The sequence below is a fragment of the Lithobates pipiens genome, unplaced genomic scaffold (genome assembly GCF_037356315.1).
Source record: "Lithobates pipiens isolate NorthernLeopardFrog02 unplaced genomic scaffold, aLitPip1_a1.2 Scaffold_28, whole genome shotgun sequence".
NCBI classification, from domain to species: Eukaryota; Metazoa; Chordata; class Amphibia; order Anura; family Ranidae; genus Lithobates; species Lithobates pipiens.
In genome coordinates this window covers 88723391-88738644 of record NW_027507789.1, presented here as the reverse complement: position 1 = coordinate 88738644, position 15254 = coordinate 88723391, and the positions used below count along the sequence as shown (strand labels likewise).

Sequence of the window (15254 nt, the reverse complement as noted above, 5' to 3'; positions counted from 1 at the left end):
CCTTTTCCCTAAAACGAAAGATCATGCTCTTCATTTCCTTGTAAAAAAGTTTTTAATGTTTTTAGAACATTGTTTTTAGAGGCCAAATTTTGAAGATGCACACGGTGTGTCAACATGTGCTATGTGCCATCAGAGGATCGCAATGTACGCATTTTGTGTTTGCAAACCCTTCCTCATTCTAGTATATGAGAGGAAGGGATTGCACCCACCAAACACGTCCATTGATCACTCATGATGGTAGATAGCACATGTTGACATTACCAATTTTTGGTATGCATCTTCAAAATTTGGCTTTACCCCTTGTTTTCTGTAAATAGTTAAAAATTTGATTTTATTTATTTTTTTATTTTATTATATATCTATATATATATAGATATATATATTTATATGTTTACAAAAAAAATTGTTTACCAAAACAAAACAAAACAAAAAGAAAAATACCAAAAAAAGAGGCACTTGTTGGAATGTGCACTATTAAAAATAAAAAATAAAAAGATGTGTGTGTGTGTGTCTACTTCTTTCAATACTCAATACCAGTTTGGGAAGTCATTTTGTGTTTTCTGTCACAAAGGGCCTTATTTACTATTGGCAAAAACCACTTTGCAATACAAATGCACTAGGACAGGAATATGCAATTAGTGGAAATCCAGCTGTTGCAGAACTACAAGTCCCATGAAGCATAGCAAGACTGACAGCCACAAGCATGAGACCCAGAGGCATGATTGACTTGTAGTTTTGCACCAGCTGGAGGTCGGCCAATTGCATATCCCTGAATTAGGAGAATGTAAGAGACAACCACCTTGAAAAGCAAACAAGAACCAAACTTAAAAATTTGATCAGACAATACATATTTAAACAAAAGGAAATCTTTATTGGTCAGCTGGCATTGAAATAGCCCCCCTACCATTAAAATAGGTGACATACTGGTCACGCACCTCACGTGCTGTTTGGGGGGCTAAGCCAGGATGGGCAGGATCCAGCCCTGTGAGTTCTGGCATTAGTCCGGCCTCAGGCCCAATTGGCTGCAGGTAATGGGTTCCAGAAAGTCTTCTTAAAAAGTTGTGCAAAATGCAGCAGCAGAGAATGACATAGTTCAGTTTGTACTCTGCCAAGTTTATTGCTGTCAAAAACAGACGGAACCGGCTGGCCATAATACCAAAGGCATTCTCCACAACCCTTCTTGCTCTGGCCAGCCGGTAATTAAAAACCCTCCTCTCCGGGGTGAGGGTCCTTTGGGGGAAGGGCTGCATCAAATGGTTCATCAGACCGAATGCTTCATCAGCGATAAAAACAAAAGGTAGACCCTCCACATTGTCAGCATCTGGTGGCAAGTCCAGGTCACCAGTGATGAGACGGTGGCAGAACTCGGTCTGCCTAAACACTCCTCCGTCAGACATCCGGCCGTTCTTCCCCACATCCACATACAGAAAGTCATATTGTGCTGACACCACCGCCATTAACACCACACTATGGAACCCCTTATAATTCCAATAGTAGGACCCTGAATGGGGTGGGGGCACAATCGCATATGTTTCCCGTCGATCGCCCCTCCACAGTTGGGAAAGTCCCAACGGGCAGCGAACTGGGAAGCCACAGTCTGCCATTCCTGTGGCGTGGAAGGAAACTGGGGAGTCAAACACAGGAAAAAAAATAAATAAAAAAAAATAAAATTAGTCATTAAATCAAAACAATTCATAACAAATAAAACTCAAAAATGTTTGGAACAACAGTTAAACAGAAATATTGAAAATGTTTTTCTGCAAAAAAAAAAAAAACATAGACGGCCCAATTCACAGATTACTCAGCCCTCTGATGGACCAGGGGACATAATTCAGGTGGGTGAGTGGGGTGGGGGCCTAATTAATGAGTATACAATCCCTGCAACCAATCTGAGTGGGGTGGGGGCCTAATAAATGAGTATACAATCCCTGCAACCAATTTGAGTGGGGTGGGGGCCTAATTAATGAGTATACAATCCCTGCAACCAATCTGAGTGGGGTGGGGGCCTAATTAATGAGTATACAATCCCTGCAACCAATCTGAGCGGGGTGGGGGCCTAATTAATGAGTATACAATCCCTGCAACCAATTTGAGTGGGGTGGGGGCCTAATTAATGAGTATACAATCCCTGCAACCAATTTGAGTGGGGTGGGGGCCTAATTAATGAGTATACAATCCATATATATATATATATATATATATATATATATATATATACACACACACACAAAGGGTGTATACAAAGAGTATACAAAGGATCCCTGAAACCAATTCCAAAAGGGTGGGGGGGCAGTAAAACAGTACAATGGAGCTGACAATATGAATTAGAGAAAAACAGTCTCGGCTGTGGGTGTATAGGGGCCCAGGATTGCATGCTGGGGACGTTAGTGAAAGCAAATATGCACGTGGGACACAAAAAGGTAAAAGCTATAAAAAAAATGACACAAAAAAAAATAAAAAATACATTAAAAAAAACAATTGCATGCATTCATATAAAGGGGACATTCACAGCATATTCCTGTCATGGATATTAAAAGTCATGATGAAATTAATACAAACATACAATGCATATAATGCAATATTAAAAGAACAAACTTACCTTCATATATTCCTTCTGCAGGACCCGAATAATGGCAGAACAGGTCTCTGGAATAATGATCCGCAGAGCCTAGGGGGAGATGCCTGTAGAGAACTTGAGGTCCTGAAGGCTTCTCCCTGTCGCCAAGTAGCGCAACGTGGCGACGAGCCTCTGCTCCAGGGTGATGGCTTGCCGCATGCAGGTATCCTGCCTGCTGATATAAGGGGTCAGCAAAGCCAGCAGACGGTGAAAAACGGGGTCCGTCATCCTGAGATAATTCCTGAAATCATCAGGATTATTCTCACGGATCTCACGGAGTAAAGGCATATGCGAGAATTGGTCGCGCTGGCGCAACCAATTCTTTGTCCATGAACTCCTCCTCACCCTGTTCACAGACTGGGCTCGGGTCAAAGTATTAACCCCAACACCAAGCCCCCATATAGCACGAACTCGTTCCAGAGTATGTCCACTCTCCATGGCTTTGAAACGGTCGGCTGGACAAACAAGCTTAACCACTTCCCGACCAGCGCACGACGATGCACGTCGACAGAATGGCACGGGCAGGCATATTGGCGTACATGTACGTCCAATATTAGATGCCGCCCTGCCATCGGGAGCGCGCCGCCGGCGGCGCGCTCCCGCGCTGGTCGGGACCCCCGTGAGTCCGGTCGCGGGACCCACGGACTCGATCGCCGCGGGCATCCCCGCGATCGTCTCACGGAGCGGCCGAATGGAGGAAATGCTGTATAAACAACATTTTTCCATTCTGCCTAGCAACTAGTGACGCTGATTTCTGCTCCATGTGATTGGAGCAGAGATCAGTGTACACTAAATGAAAGCCCAACCCCCCCACAGTTAGTAACACACCCCTAGGAACACTTAACCCCTACACTGCCACCCACTGGTTAACCCTTTCACTGCCAGTGTCATTTACACAGGAATCACTGCATTTATATAGCAGTGATTACTGTATAAATGACAATGGTCCCAAAAATGTGTCAAAAATGTCCGATGGGTCCCTGACAATGTCGCAGTCACAATAAAAATCGCAGATCGCCGCCATTACTAGTAAAAAAAATAATAATAAAAAATTATTAATAAAAATGCTATAAAACTATCCCTATTTTGTAAACGCTATAACTTTTGCGCAAACCAATCAATAATCGCTTATTGCGATTTTTTTTACCAAAAATATGTAGAAGAATACGTATCGGCCTAAATTGAGGGAAAAAAATGTTTTTTTATATATTTTTGGGGGATATTTATTATAACAAAAAGTAAAAAATAATGCGTTTTTTTCAAAATTGACGCTCTATTTTTGTTTATAGCGCAAAAAATAAAAACCGCAGGGGTGATCAAATACCACCAAAAGAAAGCTCTATTTGTGGGAAAAAAAGGACGTCAATTTTGTTTGGGAGCCATGTCGCACGACCGTGCAATTGTCAGTTAAAGCGACGCAGTGCCGAATCGCAAAAAGTGGTCTGGTCTTTGACCAGCAAATTGGTCCGGTCTGAAAGTGGTTAACTGAACGCACTGAAGAACAGCCAGACCTATGAAGAACGACCTGAAACCCAGAAACGAGCGGACCAGAAGCGCCTAACAACAGGTACCAACTGATCCACACGTACCGAAAGACAGATACAAACCTCACAGGTAGACTGCGCCGCAGAAAACGGACAAATTAAGCTGAAGTCTGAAAAGCGCGAATCGTCTCTAACCAAACTTCTACTAATGCAAAGTCAGCAGAAGGAGCCCAAAGGGTGCTTTGCTGTGTCTTGGACTTCCTATTTCTAGTCCCGTCGTACGTGCTGTACGTCATCGCGCAAGCTTTCGTCGGACTGTTTGGGTATCCGTGTGTGGTCAAGTCCGTTCAGTGGAAAGTATGACGGACTGTCCTTCGGATTGTATGACGGACTAAGTACGCCATACAGTCCGCTCGTGTGTACGCGGCATTACCATTGGCTCAGATATCCATGCAATATGATCGTTTGTTTGTAACTATTTGTATAACACATTCTTTGAAGTTGCCTTTGCATTGTATGTCGCAAACTACTAAATAAAAAAAAAAAAAAAAAAAGAAGCCTATGGCACCTGGTATTCCCAGGCGGTCTCCCATCCAGGTACTAACCAGGCCCGACACTGTTTAGCATCCGAGATCAGACGAGATTGGGTGCGTTCAGGGTGATGGGGCTGTAGGTGATCTCTTCGGGCACTCTCAACCCTCTTGACAAACACCAAGATGGTCACTTTGGGAAACAAGCGAATCAACGCCAACAACATAAAAAGAAGCCTACAATAACTGGTATTCCCTGGTGGTCTCCCATCCAGGTACTAACCAGGCCCGACTCTTCTTAGCCTCCAAGATCAGATGAGATTGGGTGCTTTCAGAGTGATGTGGCCATAGGCAATCTCTTCAGGCACTCTCAACCCTCTTGACAAACACCGAGATGGTCACTTTGGGAAACAAGCGAAAAAAAAACAGGTCAACGCCAACAACATAAAAAGAAGTCTATGACACCTGGTATTCCCAGGCAGTCTCCCATCCAGGTACTAACAAGGCCCGACTCTTCTTAGCCTCCAACATCAAACGAGATCGGGTGATGTGCCCGTAGGCAATCTCTTCAGGCACTTTCAACCCTCTTGACAAACGCCAAGATGGTCACCTTGGGAAACAAGCAAAAAAAATAAAAATAAGTCGGAAGCTAGAGACAATACGGCCCGAGTCCTCAATTTAATCCATGCGGCGCATGTACAGGGAAGGCCCTTGCTTATGTTGTCAACGGACGCGGAGAAGGCCTTTGACAGGGTGGCCTGGCACTTTATGCAGGCCACCCTGGAACATATAGGTCTTGGCCCCAACATGATGAGCTGGGTAATGTCGCTTTACTCCACGCCGTCGGCAGCGGTACGGGTGAACGAGTGGTGCTCGGACTCTTTCCCCATCACTAATGGGACGAAGCAGGGGTGCCCTCTGTCTCCCCTAATTTTTATTCTGACACTGGAACCATGTATGTGTCACTTTCGGAATGACCCAAATATTACTGGCATATCCAAACCCTCGGCACACCACAAAATTGCGGCGTACACTGACGATCTAATTTTTTCCGTCTCCAATCCACACATTTTGCTTCCCAATATACTTGCGTCTCTACAGCGATACGGCAGCCTATCAAACTATAAAATGAATTGCGCCAAGTCGGCTGTATTGAATATATCGGTCCCGGATGGTGAGGCCAAGAGGCTCCGCTCCGCTTTTCCATTCTACTGGGCTGAAATATCTATACGTTACCTGGGCATTGACATCGCAGCGGATTTAGCGCAATTGTACCCGCTTAATTTTGTCCCTCTCCTGGATAGACTGAAATCTGATTTGGGAAACTGGCATGCTTTAACACTGACCTGGTTCGGGTGCTGTAATGCATTCAAAATGACTGCCCTCCCGCGGATCTTATACCTGTTCCAGACATTACCGATCCGGTTACCCCCAATTTTTTTCAGACAACTGCAGGTGTTGCTCCGGGACTTTATTTGGGCGCGCAAACCGCCCAGAGCCCGTTTGAAATTGCTTGCCAGACCAAAGGACAAGGGGGGTCTGGGTCTCCCAGATCTCAGACAATACTACAGAGTGACTCTGCTAGCGAGAGTCGTTGATTGGCATTGTAATGGCCCACACAAGCAGTGGGTGGAGATGGAGATTGAGGATGGATCCATTCTCCTATTGACCTCCCTGTGGCTCCTGTCCTCCCTACCAAAAGACCTCAGAGGTTACCCCGTAGTGGGAGCTACGTTGGCTGTTGTGCGGAGGTTGTTCCGCTGCACACACATTGCTCCCCTGCCATCACCAATGACTCCGGTTATAGGTAATCCAGACTTCCCACCGGGATTTACCAACAAGAAACTGCGACAGTTGACAGTGGTGGGGAAACAGCGTCTGGGAGAGGTGTGGCCCTCGGGAGGGCTCCAGACCACGCAAAATGTCGCTGAGCTTTCTGACCCCCGCTTGACTTGTTTAGTGCTTATCAACTTCGTCACTTTCTTCTGGCCATACAAAGGGCCCCCTACACTCCTAGAGACCTGACACCCTATGAATCCATCTGTCACAAAAGGGAACCTGTGCGACACACCCTCTCCCCCCTGTACAACCTATTGAGTAGTCAGGAGGAGGAGTCGACCCCCACCATTTATCCACAAATGGGAGAGGGACTTAGGCATCACATTTACCCCACAACAGATAGGGAAGATCCTGACCTTAGCACATAAAGCTTCCATCGCAAACCAATATCAAGAATAAGGATACAAGATAGTCTCATGCTGGTATAGTCCCATACCTTCTGAATAAAATGGATAGATCGATCCCGGATGTTTGCTGGAGGTGAAATTCAGATACGGGGACCATGGGACACCTTTTATCGGCATGCCCGGCCTTGAGGAACTTTTGGGTTCCCAGCAGCGTGCCTTCTACACTTGACCGAACAGCCTGTTCGAAAATACAAAAAAACCCTCACGATGCAACTCCTGAATGCTGCCCGGGCCTGCATTCCCGCACTGTGGAGGCAGCCTTTGCCCCCATCCAAGGTGCTGTGGTATTCCAAAGTCAATCATATTCTCCGGATGGAAGAATTGACCGCCACCCTTCACAACACTGAAGAGGCATTTAGTGTTACATGGAGGCCCTGGAGGTATTTTACTGGTACTCGAGACTACATTCGGGAGGTGAGCAGTGCCTCTGTCCCAGAAAACGACTGAACATCTAACGTTTACCTACGTAGGCCATGTCTGCCCTGGGTGGCATTCCCCCCCTCCCTTTTTGTCTTTATTTTTCTTTTTTTCCCCGCCGCCATCCCCCCACCTCCTCTCTCTCCGTCTTTGCACTCTCTTCTTCCCCCGTCCTCCCTTTTGACTATGCCTTGTCTCCTTACTAGCCTTCGGGACCCAGAAGCACCCCAGGGTTCTGGACATGACCGGCTCATATTTTACTCTGGTTCACGTAGGTCATGATAAGTTGGCTCGCTGTGGTCCCAGTTGTTCTCCATGATTACATTTGTCCGAACGGAGCTGCACTAGTTATACTGTACTACATGTCGGAGGTGGGGTTTCTCTCTTTTCTGCATGAAACTGTAGGACTGCCCTCTGAGAACCCAGAATTATTTGGCTGCCTATTTTTTGTTACCATGTAATTTTGACCCTGGGTCATGCTGTATGGTTGACTGTTATATTTATGTTGTTGTACTTAATAAAAGAATAATAAAAATAAAAAAAAATAAGTCAATGCCAACAACTTAAAACTAAAGCCTACGGCATCGAGAAATCCCAGGCGGTCTCCCATCCAGGTACTAACCAGGTCCCAACCCTGCTTAGCCTCTGAGATCAAATGCATGCTCAACCATCTTGACAAACGCCAAGATGGTCACCTTGGGAAACAAACAAAAAAAACAAGTCAACGCCAGCAACATAAAAAGAAGCCTGCGGCATTTGGAAAACCCAGGGGGTCTCCCATCCAGGTACAAACCAGGCCCAACCCTGCTTAGCCTCTGAGACCAAACGAGATTGGGCGCTTTCAGGGTGTTGTGCCCGTAGGCAATTTCTTTGTGCACTCTCAACCCTCTTGACAAATGCCAAGATGGTCACCTTGGGAAACAAGGGAAAAAAAACAGGTCAAAGCCAACAACATAAAAAGAATCCTACGGCATCCGGTATTCCCAGGCGATCTCCCAATCAAGACACTAACCAGGCCAGATCCTTCTATGTCACCTGGTCTTCCCAGGCAGTCTCCCATCCAGGTACTAACCAGGCCTGACGCTGCTAAGCCTCTGAAATCAGACGAGATCGGGTGCTTTCAGGGTGATGTGGCCGTAAGCGTTCTCTTCAAGACACGCCCAACCCTCTTGACAAATGCCAAGATGGTCGCCTTGAGAAACAAGCGAAAAAAACAGTTCAAAGCCAACAACATAAAAAGAAGCCTATGGCACCTGGTATTTCCAGGCGGTCTCCCATCCAGGTACTAACCAGACCCGACACTGTTTAGCCTCTGAGATCAGATGAGATTGGGTGCTTTCAGGGTGATGGGGCAGTAGGTGATCTCTTTGGGCACTCTCAACCCTCTTGTTAAACTCCAAGATGGTCACCTTGGTAAACAAGCGAAAATAAACAGGTCAATGCCAACAACATAAAAATAAGCCTATGGCACCTGGTATTCACAGATTGTCTCCCATACAGGTATTAACCAGGCTGTACACTGCTAGGCCTCTGAGATCAGATGAGATTGTGCGCTTTCAGGGTGATGTGGCCATAGGTGTTCTATTTAGACACTCTCAACCCTCTTGACAAATACCAAGATGGTTATCTTGGGAAACAAGTGAAAAAAAACAGGTCAATGCCAACAACATAGACCCTGGCGGTCTCCCATCTGACCCAGACCCTGCTTAGCCTCTGAGATTGGGCGCTTTCAGGGTGATGTGACCTCAGGCGAATGCTTTGGGACATACTCAAATCTCTTGACTGATGCTAAAATGGTCACCTTGGGAAACAAGCGAAAGAAAAACAGGTCAAAGCCAACAATATAAAAAGATTCCTACGGCACCTTTAATTAGGTACTATCCAGGCCAGACCCTGCTTAGCCTCTGAGATCAGATGAGATCGGGCGCTTTCAGGGGGATGTGGCCGTAGGAGATTTCTTTGGGCTCTCTCAGCCCTCTTGACAAATGCCCGTCTTGTGTTCCTTGTTGACCTTGGGAAACAAGCGGAAAAAAATACCATGTCAACGCCAACAACATAAAAAGAATCCTACGGCACCTGATATTCCCAGTTGGTCTCCCATCCAGTTACTAATCAGGCCCGACAATGCTTAGCCTCCGAGATCAGACAAGATCAGGCACTTTCAAGGTGATGGGGCCATAGGCGATCTCTTCGGGCACTCTCAACCATCTTGACAAACGCCATCATGGTCATCTTGGGAAACAAGCGAAAAAAACCAAGTCATTGCCAACATTGTGCTTATCAACTTCGTCACTTTCTTCTGGCCATACAAAGGGCCCCCTACACTCCTAGAGACCTGACGCCCTATGAATCCATCTGTCACAAAAAGGAACCTGTGCGACACACCCTCTCCCTCCTGTACAACCTATTGAGTAGTCAGGAGGAGGAGTCGACCCCCACCATTTATCCACAAATGGGAGAGGGACTTAGGCATCACATTTACCCCACAACAGATAGGGAAGATCCTGACCTTAGTACATAAAGCTTCCATCGCAAACCAATATCAAGAATCAGGATACAAGATAGTCTCACGCTGGTATAGAGTCCCATACCTTCTGAATAAAATGGATAGATCGATCCCGGATGTTTGTTGAAGGTGAAATTCAGATACGGGGACCATGGGACACCTTTTCTGGGCATGCCCGGCCTTGAGGAACTTTTGGGTTCCCAGCAGCATGCCTTCTACACTTGACCCAACAGCCTGTTCGAAAATACAAAAAAACCCTCACGATGCAACTCCTGAATGCCGCCTGGGCCTGCATTCCCGCACTGTGGAGGCAGCCTCAGCCCCCATGCAAGGTGCTGTGGTATTCCAAAGTCAATCATATTCTCCGGATGGAAGAATTGGCCGCCACCCTTCACAACACTGAAGAGGCATTTAGTGTTACATGGAGGCCCTGGAGGTATTTTACTGGTACTCGAGACTACATTCGGGAGGTGAGCAGTGCCTCTGTCCCAGAAAACAACTGAACAACTAACGTTTACCTACGTAGGCCATGTCTGCCCTGGGTGGCATTCCCCCCCTCCCTTTTTGTCTTTATTTTTCTTTTTTTCCCTGCCACCATCCCCCCACCTCCTCTCTCTCCGTCTTTGCACTCTCTTCTTCCCCCGTCCTCCATTTTGACTATGCCTTGTCTCCTTACTAGCCTTCGGGACCCAGAAGAACCCCAGGGTTCTGGACATGACCGGCTCTGGAAAACCCAGGCAGTCTCCCATCCAGGGAACAAACCAGGCCCAACCCTGCTTAGCCTCTGAGACCAAACGAGATTGGGCGCTTTCAGGGTGTTGTGCCCGTAGGAAATTTCTTTGTGCACTCTCAACCCTCTTGACAAATGCCAAGATGGACACCTTGGGAAACAAGGGAAAAAAAACAGGTCAAAGCCAACAACAAAAAAAGAATACTACGGCATCCAGTATTCCCAGGCGATCTCCCAATCAAGACACTAACCAGGCCAGATCCTTCTATGTCACCTGGTCTTCCCAGACAGTCTCCCATCCAGGTACTAACCAGGCCTGACGCTACTAAGCCTCTGAAATCAGACGAGATCGGGTGCTTTCAGAGTGATGTGGCCGTAAGCGTTCTCTTCAAGACACGCCCAACCCTCTTGACAAACGCCAAGATGGTCGCCTTGAGAAACAAGCAAAAAAAACAGTTCAAAGCCAACAACATAAAAAGAAGCCTATGGAACCTGGTATTTCCAGGCGGTCTCCCATCCAGGTACTAACCTGGATCAGATGAGATTGTGCGCTTTCAGGGTGATGTGGCCATAGGTGTTCTATTTAGACACTCTCAACCCTTTTGACAAATACCAAGATGGTGATCTTGGGAAACAAGTGAAAAAAAAACAGGTCAACGCCAACAACATAGACCCTGGCGGTCTCCCATCTGACCCAGACCCTGCGTAGCCTCTGAGATCGGGCGCTTTCAGGGTGATGTGACCTCAGGCGAACGCTTTGGGACATACTCAAAACTCTTGACTGATGCTAAAATGGTCACCTTGGGAAATAAGCGAAAGAAAAACAGGTCAAAGCCAACAATATAAAAAGATTCCTACGGCACCTTTAATTAGGTACTATCCAGGCCGGAACCTGCTTTGCCTCTGAGATCAGATGAGATCGGGCGCTTTCAGGGGGATGTGGCCGTAGGAGATTTCTTTGGGCTCTCTCAGCCCTCTTGACAAATGCCAAGATGATCACCTTGGGAAACAAGCGGAAAAAAAACCATGTCAACGCCAACAACATAAAAAGAATCCTATGGCACCTGGTATTCCCAGTTTGTCTCCCATCCAGTTACTAATCAGGCCCAACAATGCTTAGCCTCTGAGATCAGACAAGATCAGGCACTTTCAAGGTGATAGGGCCATAGGCGATGTCTTCGGGCACTCTCAACCATCTTGACAAACGCCAACATGGTCATCTTGGGAAACAAGCGAAAAAAAACAAGTCATTGCCAACATTGGAGGCTAAGCAGGGTTGGGCAATCAGTTTCCTTGCCTGAAATAGGCATCTCAGAACTGCCATCTGGCTACTTCCCGGGTTTCCAACTCCTTCAACTAATCCCAGGAGACAATACTTCGCCTCCATCCTGGTGGAGGTTCCAAACACCCGATCAATGGTTCCTGTCACCTCTGTCCAGTAGCGGATCAACTTCGGGCATCTCCAAAACATGTGCATCATGTCTCCCCCCATGTTCCCGCACCGGGGGCAACTTGCGTCCGGCCGTTCGGCCAAACTGAAAAAGTTTACGAGGAGCATAATAGGTTCTATATAATAAGAACAGATGTGACATCCTCTGTGAGGAGAGCCACAATTCACCACAGGCAGGATTCCTGTGGCCAATTATAGCTCAGGGGGGTTTAGTACACACCCCACACTATATAAGGCCGCCAGCGCGGCGGCCTTGTATAGTGTGTTGCGGTGGTCAGGGAAAGAGGACGATAGGCAGGGACAGTGTCTTTACTGCTTGGGAACCTAGCACTTTTACAGTGGGTGTTATGTGCCTCCTGCACAGTACACACCTGAAGCTACCCTTTATTACTGGTGTTCAATTTCTGCAATACATGCATCTGCAGTGCAGAAGTTAGAGTGGGTGTTGTGTGCCTCCTGCACAGTATACTCCTTATTGCTGGTGTTCTGTTTCTGTAATACAGGAACCTAGCACTGTTACAGTGCTAGGGTGTACAGAGAAGCTAGTATATATAGAAGACTACAGCATACAGAAGAAAGGCTAGTGAATACAGAATACAGACTCGTGTATGTAGATAGGCTTGAGTATACAGAGATGCTAGAGTAAACAGTGAGGCTGGGGTACACAGAGAGGCTAATTTAAAGAGAGGCTAGTATATACAAAGATGTTAGTGTATATAGAGAGGTTAATGTATAGAGAGGGTCGAGAGTATACAGAAGGACAGTGCATATAGAGAAACTAGTGTATACAGAAGACAGGCTTGGGTATACATCAAAGCTGACAGTGTATACAGAAGACTGGGTAGTGCATACAGAGAGTCTAGTGGGTAAAGAAGACAGGCTGGTGTATTCTAGCTAGTTTTTACAGTCTAGTGTATACAGAAGACAGGCTGTGGTATACTGAGGGTTTAGTGTATTCAGAGAGTCTAGTGTATACAGTCGGTGAGTGTATACATAATACTGGTTAGTTCAGACAGTATTTACAGAGATGCAAGGGTGTACAGAGAAGCTAGTATATATAGAAGACAGAAGAAAGGCTAGTGAATACAGAATACAGACTCGTGTATGCAGATAGGCTTGAGTATACAGAGATGCTAGAGTAAACAATGAGGCTGGGGTACACAGAGATGCTAGTTTAAAGAGAAGCTAGTATATACAAAGATGTTAGTGTATATAGAGAGGTTAGTGTATAGAGAGAGTCGAGTGTATACAGATAGGACAGTGCATATTGAGAGACTAGTGTATACAGAAGACAGGCTTGGGTATACATCCAAGCTGACAGTGTATACAGAATACTGGGTAGTGTATACAGAGATTCTAGTGGGTACAGAAGACAGGCTGGTGTATTCTAGCTAGTTTTTACAGTCTAGTGTATACAGAAAACAGGCTGTGGTATACAGAGGGTTTAGTGTATTACAGAGATGCAAGGGTGTACAGAGAAGCTAGTATATATAGAAGACTACAGCATACAGAAGAAAGGCTAGTGAATACAGAATAAAGGCTGGCTTCTACGGAGAGGCTAGTGTATGCAGAACACTATCTAGAGTATATAGAGAGGCTAGATTATACAGAGAGGCTAGTGCATAGAGTGAAGCTATTGTATATAGAAGCCTGGTTAGTGTATACAGAGAAGCTAGTGTGTACAGAAGAAAGGCTAGACAGGCTATAAAGAGAGACAAGTTTTTACAGAAGACAGTTTGGGGTATACAGAGATGCTAGTTTATACAGAGAGACTAATGTATACAGAAGACAGGCTAGGGCATACAGAAGACAGAAGACCGCCTAGTGTATTCAGAACATAGGCTAGTGTATATCGAAGACAGGCTATTGTATGCAGAAGACCGGCTAGTGTAAACATGCTGGTGTATATAGAGAGGCTAGTGAATTTAGAGGGTAGGCTAAGTGATAACAAAAGACAATCACAGAGACATTTCATCATTTCATCTAGCTCACATCTCTAATGGAGTTTGTCTCATTGCCATGTTATGCCTTTTCATTCTTATGCTAAATATAGATTATACTCACTACACGATTTTAATCATCCACATCAAGCATGCAATAAAACGATCATACATAAAAATAAACAATGTACTCTTTTGCTCTATTTTGCATATTTGTAATTCTCCACATCAACTGTCACATTGAGTATGTGACAGTCCTGACACACCATCCTGACTTATTTTTCTTTATTTATTATTAGATATAGAGAGTACTATCTCAAAATCCGCTTAAATCTATTCACTTCGATGAGTTCTACCGCTAATTGTACGGTAATGCAAAATGTTCACAAAACCATCCATTTGCTACCAGACATGCTGCACATACTAAGAGTAATGTAACTATCGCTCGCTAACGATGTAAACAGTTTTATTGCTTTTCTGACATTAACCGAGTATCTCTGACATTAACTGAGTATCTTTCTGCACTATGATCTTAATAATAATAATAATAATAACAATAATAATAATAATAATAATAGGATTGTGTAATGCAAAGATCAACTAGTCTAATATAAGCTTTCTCATTGGTACCGGCATATCCTTTAAATTTGGACTAACGCAACTATTTCTCGGCCATTTTCAAGCTAAGCTTTCAATCTCTTACCTTTGAACAGCGATACTTCCTCCCTACAATATTAAGCCATTTAAATGTCCTATTGGTCGCCTATATTATACAACTCTCTGAAAAGCCTATATGTAGAGAATAAAACTAGTCTTACATCTTAATAAAACAGTTTTATTGCTCAACCAGTATCAGCTGTCATGACAAATAAACGTTTCCACTATTTGACTCTATTTTCTGTATTACTTCTTTTTCTCCACCTTAACTATTCACAGTTAAAACACAGTGACAAAACATTTCTTTTTACCGCAGCAAAATGTGAGAAAAGCAGTGTAAGCCGTCTTTCTGCCATATGCTTCAGAAAATTAATGTACCGCTTTTAAATCCATATCAATTCCACATAACCGTGAACCGTCTTACAATTTTAACATTTACTGATAGCAATTACTGATATTACATTATGACTATACCAGTGGAAAAGGACCGCGTAATGGAACTGTGAAATTAATCATAATCTCAGCGTTAACTTAGCTGATAAATTTACGATTTACTCAACGATTTACTCAACGATGTAAACTTAGATTTTTTTCATTCTAAGTCTATTTAATCTTAAATAATTTATACTATATTCTACTGTACTCTTAAATGATGTACTGTTGTTCTGTATTTTAGC

General features: G+C 44.9%; 5 pseudogenes; all 5 read right to left on the bottom strand.

Annotated features, from left to right (window-relative positions):
- Positions 1–4657: 4657 nt before the first annotated feature.
- On the bottom strand, positions 4658–4776 carry LOC143937674 (5S ribosomal RNA; annotated as a pseudogene).
- Positions 4777–4865: 89 nt separating this feature from the next.
- On the bottom strand, positions 4866–4984 carry LOC143936536 (5S ribosomal RNA; annotated as a pseudogene).
- A 3551-nt stretch (positions 4985–8535) lies between these two features.
- On the bottom strand, positions 8536–8654 carry LOC143937198 (5S ribosomal RNA; annotated as a pseudogene).
- Positions 8655–9358: 704 nt separating this feature from the next.
- Positions 9359–9477, bottom strand: LOC143936765 (5S ribosomal RNA; annotated as a pseudogene).
- Positions 9478–11582: 2105 nt separating this feature from the next.
- On the bottom strand, positions 11583–11701 carry LOC143937010 (5S ribosomal RNA; annotated as a pseudogene).
- Between the last annotated feature and the right edge of the window lie 3553 nt (positions 11702–15254).